The following is an 8,683-nucleotide window of genomic DNA, read 5'->3' as shown; positions in this document are numbered from 1 at the left end:
TCTTTGAGTTTGGAGAATATATTTCAACATCAAGATAAGAATCTTCATTACCCAAGATATGAAATAAAGACTTTTTCATATTTTTTTTTAAAGGAATTTTTTTGATCAAGATTTAAATTCATGTTGGTATTTTATTCCAATTTTGACACCAACACGGCCAAAGCCTTGTTCAATTGGAAGTTTATACCGAGCACTTTATAACTAAAGAGGTGCAGCGACTTGATATGATCGAAGTATTTGTATGTATGAAGGTATGATTTTTAGTAAATAGTTTCAACAAATGTTGATTGGGTCACTCTGATTGTGCACGTCAAACATTAATTGGGCTTACGACGTCATGATATAGGAAAGTACCAGGCAGAATTTTTGCTTTGACAACAAACAAAATGTCGGTAAGAAATTTGCAAGCGCTAGAGAGACACTGTGTCAACCGAAGTCTTCATTGAACAACTCCATGGCGGCGATTTGCCGGGGATCTAACAATGGTAAAAAAAGAAGCAGCAGCAAAGCGGCACAATTAAACCATCAGAACCATACGAAATCTCACGTAGCATGTTCAAAAGCGCGAGAAATTTTGTGTTGTCTATGACTATGGGGCCAATGTAAAAAATATATTTGAGTACTTTCCCGCCTATATTTTGTGTAATTTTTAAAAAAAGGCATCAGGAGTGTTGTATTCGGGTTTAAAACCACGAAGCGTAGCCGAGTGGTTTTTAGCCCTAGAAAACACGATGCTGCGAGTTTTTTTGAAGGGCTTCAAAAACATTCTTGGAAACGTGTGTCGAAGAGAGTTCATTACCATTATGCCTTTTGTGAACGTTAGAAATCAGCATACGAGAAAACATTAGGGATTAAAATTATATGCAAGGAAAATCAAATTTCACACGTGTTTTTTTTTTCCCCAGATGTGTATTTCACAACTGTACTAGTAATTTGGTGCAAAAGTACATTTAAACTAGTGTGTGAATTATTGTTGAAAGAACATTAAATATCCTTCCCACCAATGTGGGTGGTGGTGTCAGTTTCTGTGTTTGATACTTATTAATATTCATAAGTCAACGTGCAGTGTCTGTTATATCTGATAAAACCCACATACTAAGAAGGATAAGGTTTATCGATGATATAGTCACTACACGTTGATGTATTATCTACCATTTGATTGGATAATGGGCTTATGAATTATTAATGAGTTTTGAAGTTATTTAAAAAAAACACATTGAAGTACCTTTGCGAGTTAATAAATCGCAAGGATAACGAACTTTGCGCTTTATAAATCACATGTTACGAACTGTGCGTGATCTTTTGGTGCAAGACAAAACTTGACAGACCCGCTCTCCTCAACCGTCTCAGGAACAAGTTCTGAATGCATTAAGTGCTCAGGAATCATCACCGAAAAGTGAGGTAAGGATAGGTTTTATTTTCTTCATCAAATTTAATTTTCGATTTATGGTGAATCGGTCTGAATTGTAAGCCTTTCGTTTTTTTTAATTTTGCAGAGCCCGAGATCACGGAATCCCTTTATAGCCACTGCATCTATCCCACCAACCGCTCCTTCTTCTCAAGTTTGCAACGATTTCAATCTAGCTTCATCTATACCAGTGTCGTTACAAAGCTCTCATTAACGACGAATGAGAGAAGTGATCATCGTACTTAGCTCGACAATTTCAGCAAACGTCTCTTTTTGACACCTGAAAATTTCAGAGTGGATCCAACTGCATTCGAACCCATGATCTCCGCGATGCCGGGGCACTACTCTCTGAAGCCACAAACTTGGGAGAGGGTCTTGTTTCTGTGAAGGACTGTCTCGATGAATGAAATGAATCTATATTAACATTACCAAAAATTCCATTAGTTCCAAGATGCAAACACATTCATATTACATAGATCGAAAGGAAATTGAGAGTAAAAAGTAGGATGAAAATCATTTTGTCCTGAATTTGTCGTCCGACATAGACACTTTTTGCGAGCGAACTGATGTAAGATAATATGCACTTGTCCACATCTTTTGCATCGTGGCATTGGTGGAATTTCTGCTAATGTTAATAGAGCTTCAATTCCTTGATTGACTCCTTCACGGAAAGAAATAAGCCGGATAATTGACCTGCTCTGAAAGTATTCTCCTTTGGTAGAGCATGGTATCGGCATCCCACTAGGTCCTGGATTTCGACTTCCGTTAGATTCTAAGAGCGAGACCTGTATTTTCCAGGTGTTTAGAAGGGCAAAAATGGTTGCTTAAATAGTCGACCGACGATCGCGAGGATCACTTCTCGCATTCGTTACTGGTAACGCGCCCTTCGTAACGACACAGGTAAAGATGAAGCTAGATGAAATCTTTCAAACCAGAGAAGGAGCGGTTTGGTGGGATGGAATCGGTACGTTAAAGATTCCTGTGATCTCGAGCTCTGCAAAAAGTGAAAACAATGGCACTGCATAAAACGAAGCTTACCTTCAGTACCGATTCACGGCGATAAATCGAAAATAAATTGATGCAAAATAAAACCCTATCCTTACCTCAGACAGGTTCTGTCATGATTCCAAGCACCTTGATGCATCAGGAATTGTTCCTGAGACGGCTCAGGAAAGCGGCCTTGTCAAGTTTTGGTTGGTCTTGCACCAAAAAATCATAACCGCTTGGACACACCGCGCCCGCCTGGCATGAATTTCATGTGGTTTGCGGTTATATTATTAAATGGCAAAAGTGCGATTTGTATAAATCGCAATGTGCGAGTTATACATCACACTTTGGTATTTTTATAATCTTACAAGAATTAACGAGACTTTTGTGAATTTATAAATCGCAAGGTTACCAACTAAATGCGATTTATAAATCGCAAAAAGTTGATAACCCTTGCGATTTATAAAATCGCGAAGTTCATAACTTTTGTGATTTTATAAATCACAAAGGTATACTTCAATGTTTCATTTACAAATAACATAAAAGATAGGGGAAAGGACGTAAAAAGTATTATTTACATTTGGCGCCCCATATATGACTGTGGCTTCCTACTTGATGTTAATTTGTTGTGGAAAAAAAGGGGCGAGGGATAAGGTGATTACTTTCGACAATCAACTTAACGGCCTCACAAGGCACCTATGCTGCCTTGCCGAAAATAGCTCTTCAATTTCTCCAGTAGGGACAAGGACATATCCAACTGGGACTTGTTCACATGCACTTTACGGTGTTAACGGAGAGGTTCCTCACAGACTATGTCCGATTTGAAATAAATGCTATTGGTACCATGATAGAGCTGGCATGAGTGATCACAAAAATGCAAAAAGCGCGAAAAAGAATCACAAATTTGCCCAAAGTGCGAGGTTGCTTTTGGCCTTGCTTTTAACTTGTTGACTGGATCAAGCCAATCACTAAGTGTAACAAAGATAACCGGCGTGCTTTGAATGTATATTTATTTACATACGCATGGCAGTCTTTCAGAAACCTAATGATGGGCGACACTGGTTCGACTATTATTCGCTAAAAAAATCACTTCAGTACGGGACCCCCTTTTGAAAGCCAAAACTGGAGTCTAGACATTTAAACTGATTCGTTTGACCATGCAACCTTGCGGGGGTTCATGAATAAACGGCCGTGCAAGTTGACCATACAACGATCTTAAGATCGTGTTTTAACTTAAAGAACATGAACAATGTTTTAGTTACGGTAATTTTTCTCCATTGTAACTTTCCTCTAACTTTGTGTGTAATCTATTACGAATGAAATGAATAAAAATTGATTGAATGACATGAAATCTTCATTGTAGTCGTATTCGTATAGCACTTCATGTAAGAACCACTGTACTATGACTATGACCTGCGCTGTATCATATGTTTTTGGTATGTTTATCGCCAAATATCTTTGCCTTGCTTAAGTTATTGTTTCAAGTCATGTTTTCCCTCCGGCGAAAAAGTTGGAGACTATCTCAACAGTCCCAGAAGAGATGAATCCAGGTTCTCGTAGTGATGTGGTGACAGAAAGAACAGTTTGGGAAGTCTTGTTTTTATTTAATTTTTGTTTAGAAAAAGGTTCGTCGGTAAAATTCTGTGCAGGAGTCTGTATTGAAAGTTTTGATAAGTTTTTGCTTTTAGCTAGATAGTGCATTGCCTGTGTGCAGAGAATTATTTTGCCTTATCCTTCCAATCACTTTCCAGCACTAAAAATTAGAAGTCAGGTTCATTTTCATATGAGCGTTTAAAAGCAAAATAAGGGGTAATGTTTAGATGGCTCGGCTTCTTTTTGTTTCAATGGTAATCTATTATGTCACATTAATAACTGCATATTGTTAAGCAAGAGGGGAAGTTATTGATGTCTTATCAGGCTACGATAACCGTCACCGCTACGTGACACAGTGCATGCAGAGTTAATCGTTCTGATAATACATTGACCCCAGGCATGTGGAATTCGGCAAGGTCTACCTTAAATGGGATATTAATTACGTAGACCGACAATAGGACCCAATAAACTCTTGTAACTGGTTTTTCCAAAACGAGGGCAAAAGGGTAAGACACCTGAAGAACCAGATCTTTGTTGTGTTATAAGGGCTTCTCGAACTAATTTTCCTGGTGTGGGTTTGTATAATAAAAAGTTTTCCCAGCCAAACAAACGTTTGAATGATGAAGGTTTTATTTAACTTATTTTAAACCTTTCTTTTTGAAACTTCACTTTTTACATTGTCCAACAATTAAGCTCTTTCCATCTGAAACTTTTTGTGACTTTCTTGAAATAAATGTGCATTTATTTTTTTTTAACAATTAGAACACCCAACCTGTTTCACGACGGGGATCCCAAGTCTCGATCAGCGTCCCGAAGGAATGAAAGATGTTAGAGACTCTAAGAAGGAAGGAAAATGCGATTCCACGATGGGAATTAATAAAGCAAATGTCGATGACAATCGTCCGTTTACCACTCTCGGTTATCGAGATCCGCGAACAACTACTTTCTCAAACATAAATAACCACATTACAAAACAAGCACTAAATTCAGTTTTGGTAATGACCCAAGTTTAAAATGTCCCCTTGATTTCAGTAACAGAGGGACTTTAGGACTCAACAAATCAAACATCGGTTTAAGGAAGCAGTTGATAGAAGACAAAACAGGACTGAAATTTCCCATGGAGAATCACTCTTGGAGGTCGAGAACCACACAATCGCAAACATGTCCATGGCAAATCAAAAGGACTATGGCCTCGATCCTTAAGAAATCATGCCATGGATCCTGACTGTCTTGCCTTAAAGAGTTGATTATTTTTTACAGGTAAATCTGTTACAACCCGCAGTCTGCTTTACTAACTTTTTAGGCATAACCGAACGGACTCAGTGAAATGAGGCAGGTGGTTCTTTTTGTTTCGGTTTCAAGCTAAAGCAGACCAGGCGTATAGACTAAGCCCAGACCGTACTGCGAAATTTGCTGCCTGTAGGGTCGATAACTTCCTCAAAGGGATGTCGGGATTCGCTCCATTGTAAAGAGGCTCCTTTAGTCCCCACATGAAATATCAGAGCAAGCAAAACCCCTAGACCTACCAATATTGCAGTCATTACCGGAAGTATATAAAATTGAATGTCAGAGGATGCCAGTTCGAAGGAAAGAGCTGTATCCAAGACCATGGGTAAGAAATTCAGATATGTCCAGAAATGCAAATAATTAGATGCACGTGGATTTCAATAAGAAATTTTGACTTCTGTGGCGAAAAGACAAATGATCATTTTAAATATTAAATTGTCAAAAACCCAATGCCCCCTACTCTATGACTTCTGACCCCGATGGTATGGAACCATAACGTAATAAAATGTCCATACAGTAGTTTCAGTACAGTATGATAAAATATTAAACACAAACTACTTTACCATGAAATCCTTGGAACTGTTTTCAGAAATTTGACTTTTGGAGTCTAGGCCAAATATTACCCAAGCCACAGCACAGGTCGAAATACCACTCAAGTAGTAAAAGCAGTCCTAAAATGGAAATTGCGTGTTTAATTAACACTTTAAAACTTGTGGGTTGACCATTATTATGAATATCAAGTGTAGGAAGTGGATTCCGAAGAAAAAAAGAGGAAAGGAAGTTAAATCCTAGAGAATGATAGAAAAGTGCATCGATGATTTGGCTGCACTGGGGGCCCATTTTTTTAGCCGCCCCCAGGCCATGCGGAGGCAGTGCGGCCCAATGGTGAGGGCGTTTTCCTTGACGGTTCAAGACCCTCTCTGACCACGTCGTTTAAATTGACCCTGGTAGTCCCTGGTTCAACTTCTCGGCTGTACTAGTAAATAGCTAACTGGTTTGTCTCCGGCCAGTTGGGATTCTGAACAGTTGTTATTGTTTTCTTCTGCCGTTTCGTTGATTGTGTTTGAATGCCCCTGAAAAGCCCGAATGGGGACTGGTCAATTAACTATGTAAGCATGTTCCTATACACTAGCAGCAGTCTTAACAGTCAGCCTTTAAGATAAAGGATTACGTACAACCTCCATGCGCTCAATTCTACTGCTTCCATCTGATCTTTGGCAATGATTGGAATAAGAGACAAATGAAGAAATATCCAATAAGCTGCCGGCGACACCCAAAATGACGTTCAATGCTGCAAAGTATATCAGCAACCGTTCTTGTCCATTGTCAAGTTGAAAAACGTAGAAAGGAGTGAAAAACAGCGGGACGAATACTGCTTCCAAAATCGTCGCACACAAATGCCAAGACTTTCTTTTTCCAAGCTTTCGGGAGAGAAATGGAACGCGGATTCTGTCCACCAAGATCGCACAAACAGTCGACATGACAGTGTGAACCAACTGTTTTTCAAGAATGAACCAGCCGCAATTTGTGGCAGAGAGATCAAGCACGTTCATAAAGAAGACAAGACGAAAGAGAAGAGAAGTTGTCGAGTGATGTCATTGATGGCGTGGCCCAATCCACAAGCAAAACCTTGAAAGAAGGGTGTGCGAGACTCTCCCTGTGGCTCCCTTAAATCATAAGATCTATGGTCGCAGAAACAGTGCATTCATTGTGAAAACCTGAAACCGTGATTGCGAGTTATTATTTTTTTTACAGCGAGTCATAGGGGTTGGAGGCTGACAGGTGCGGAAATAACAAAAGGTTAACTTCGTCCGGAAGTTTATCAGTTCATAGATCTCCATATGTTAGAAAAAAAAACCTTTCCAATTGGTTATGTGATACTTAGGAGATGGGTAATCGTCGTCGTTCGTACAATCGTTAGGCTATTAGTCTCTCCCCACGGGCTTTTCAGGACTAATTTACAATGCTTTGTGGGGGACTTTAGCCCACTGCTTGTTACGCAGATTACAATTAATCTTATGGAGGTGAAAGATGCCCCCGTCCAGATAAGGTTAGACCACAACACCGGGGACTACGTCCCCTACTCTTATCGAACAGTGAGTTAGTTCTTTAACGTCCCATTACTATTTAATTTCCAACAAGGGTTTATTGACGAACCCTGAGGTCAAGATAACTGGGTATTGGCCAAATTCTTTTGCGTGTTTCGTCTCGGTCAAAATATGCAAAAAATAACCGTACATCAAAATAACCTCTTGTGTATAAAGATTTTCGTAATGAGATGGTAATGAGATGATAGAGATTGGGGGAAAAAAAAATCATCGATAGTAGGTTCGAGTGACTTTCGATGGTTTGAAATGCGGTGGGAAACTGGAATGACTAATTTACGAACTGAAATATATTTTTTTTGTCCAGACAAGGAACTGGCTAAACTGACTATATACCTAATTGACTCTGTACATTCCATGCACATTGCATTTCTTTTAAATCGTACGAATTTTTTTTTTTCGCGCACTGCTTGTGCAGGAATTTTTTTTCTAGGGGAAACCCCCTGCACGAATTTTTCTTTTAGACAAATGTTGCTTTTTTTAACAGTGGAATCTTGATTCATTATCTATGTTTTTGTGAGACTACAGAGTTACGCAAGCAACACATCAAAAACCTCTCAGACCACAGTTTGACTGCAGAGCAGATCAATTTACTCTCTCGAGGTTTGAAGTTCATTCCAACACCTGTCATGAAAGAAAACCAGATAAGGCGCCAGCTAATTTCAGACTTCAACCAATTTGCCAGAAGGATGCACCTTCAATATATCGATCATGACCAAAATACTGAGCAACATCCATTTCACGTGAAATCCAGTTGGATTCCTCCGATTCAACGGTCAGTTGCTCTTGAGACTTACTTAGAAGAAGTCAAAATAAAGCTTGCGGAACTCCACTGTTTAAACCTAAAAATAATCTGCCACCCGGCGAGGAACGAACTCTCAAGGAGCTTATTAACAACAAATAAATTATTCTCAAAAAAGAAGATAAAGGCACAACAACCGTCGTTATGAGCAGAGAAAACAAAATTACTGAGGGACAGATACAACTGGATGATAGAAATAACTCGATCAGCCACTAGACAAACCAATGGTTGGAGATACATTCCAGCGAGTTAAACACCTCATTAACTCCCTTCGCCAAGCAGGGTGCATAGATGAAATGACGGCGAAATGGTTTAACCAAACACCAGATCCGCCTCGATTCCAGTGTTCTGTACCCTCACGAAAATTCACAAACCGACATTAGTCGGAAGACCTATCATATCTGGGTGTGATGGCCTAACAGAACGCCTATCATCATTCCCCAGCGGCGTAAAAAGTACTTCAGCCAATAGCACAAATACAGGAATTGTATCTTAAAGATA

Source organism: Montipora foliosa, unplaced genomic scaffold (assembly GCF_036669935.1).
Source record: "Montipora foliosa isolate CH-2021 unplaced genomic scaffold, ASM3666993v2 scaffold_16, whole genome shotgun sequence".
In the NCBI taxonomy this organism is placed as follows: Eukaryota; Metazoa; Cnidaria; class Anthozoa; order Scleractinia; family Acroporidae; genus Montipora; species Montipora foliosa.
Note: the sequence above shows the minus strand (reverse complement) of the source record.